Below are 1,951 nucleotides of genomic sequence, written 5' to 3'. Positions count from 1 at the left end.
AGTGAAGCCCGTACAAGTAGGGTCTGGCGGCTGTAAAATGCTCAGAACAGCATTGATCTTAAATAGGTTTGGTTTTTGTGAAACTCTGTCTCCCCTGACAATTCTGCGTAATATATAGTAACAGGCAGATTTTTTTCTCTTTTCTTTTTTCAGACAGGGTCTCACCATGCTGTTCAGGCTGGCTTTGAACTCACTTTATAGCCCCGGGCTGGCCTCAACCCTGAAGCAATCCTCTTACCTCAGTGTCTTGAGTGCTGGGGTTATGGGCATTCACTCCCGTGCCCAGCTAGCACTTTGTTTTTATTCTCTTCTGTAAACGCTCTTATGTGCTAACTGTTCATTTAATTATTCCTAAAGTACTTGTTTCTCCAAAATTAGGGATGCAGTTTTTCATAAATAAAAACAATATAAAAGCCATGTATTCTGTTTCGACTATAATTGAGTTGAACAACCATCATCTGTAAAAATGACGCACGGTGTCCAGCCAATTTTTGTTTTCTGAAGTGCTCTCATTGCACAGGCATTTAATTGATGGCCCGGACATCCTTCACCGTAACCTTCCCGATCCTCCCAACCCCTTGCCCAGGGTATGTTAGGCAATGTCTAGACAAGTAGCTCATTTTCTTCCATTAGGTCTAGATATGCGCAGTGCAAAACAATAACCTTGCAGGAGAAAAGAAAGGCTAGCATGTGAAGAAGACTCCAGTAGCACTAAAGTGTACTGCTGGAATGGCAAGGGTCTTGCATGAACTTCCTGAACTCGGTGCTGCATTTCCGGACATAAACGCGACCCGTGTATGTTTTAGTTATCCTTGTATACCCAAAGGCTGTGTTTAATAGCTAGTCACTGAGAAGGTCATAAATCTCTCTGAAATGTGCGTGTATGTGTGTGCCCATGTGTATCAGTGTGTTGGCTGTGTGTGTGTGTGTGTGTGTGTGTGTGTGTGTGTAAAACAGAGCAGTCTTGTGTGGCAGGAAGCAGATGAGTGTAAATACGCACAGCGGTGTGGCTAACATCATTCACAAGAGAGAACACGACTGCACGGCTTGCTCCTGTGGCCAGCCCAACCACGCATGTGGTAAAACAGAAAGGCAGAGAGCGTCTGACAGGAACACAGGACAGTGACCGCTCGGCCATGGAAGTTCGCATCTACCTTCCCACCTCTTCCAAAATGACCCCCTTCTCGAGCCTATCTATCTTTCTGCTTGCAGTTTTCTTTAACTGGGTTACCTTCCTCCAAGCCCATTCACTTTCCTGAGGTTTCTAGCATCAGTTTTACACATACACATGCGCGCACATGAGCTCCCTGACACAATCCAACCACTCCAAGACATGTATCATCAACACTTCTCTTGAACTCCACAAACTTAAGGACCTGTTCACCATAACTGAATGTATCACAAGCAAGTTACGTTTACTGAGGTAGACACTTTCCTTTTTATTGATTATTAGACCCTGGGGAGCAAAGTCATTCATTCATGTTACTATATTAACTTTTCCTCAGCTCCGCATGCGTTCATTGTATAAGTAGAATTTCACCGACATTTCAGACACACATTAAAAATAATTTATCTTGTTTAAAATAATTCCATCTTTTTACAGCTCAATTATCTATTCTTGTATTTGGTGATAACAAAACAAAGTGTTTTGACCTTAACTACATCTTCATGAATTGACTCTAACCCTCAGGCAGCTTTGTCCAGAAATACGTTTTAATTATCCACACTTTTAGAGGGAAAAACTCATGTCATGTCCATAATGAGCAATATTCAAATTTAAGGGCATAGTTTTGATCCCTGGATTCACAGAAGAGTCATGTTGGGAAGAGGAGTTTGGTTGGCCTCGCAGTAGGCTTGGTCTTGCCTCGGATGGTAATGTTGGCAGCCATTTGTGCTGTCACAGCAATTGCACTGAAAAGCACGGAGCTCTGAAGAGAAGTGTGGCTCTCGG

Source organism: Octodon degus, unplaced genomic scaffold, assembly GCF_000260255.1.
Source record: "Octodon degus isolate 3935 unplaced genomic scaffold, OctDeg1.0 scaffold00108, whole genome shotgun sequence".
In the NCBI taxonomy this organism is placed as follows: Eukaryota; Metazoa; Chordata; class Mammalia; order Rodentia; family Octodontidae; genus Octodon; species Octodon degus.
Note: the sequence above shows the minus strand (reverse complement) of the source record.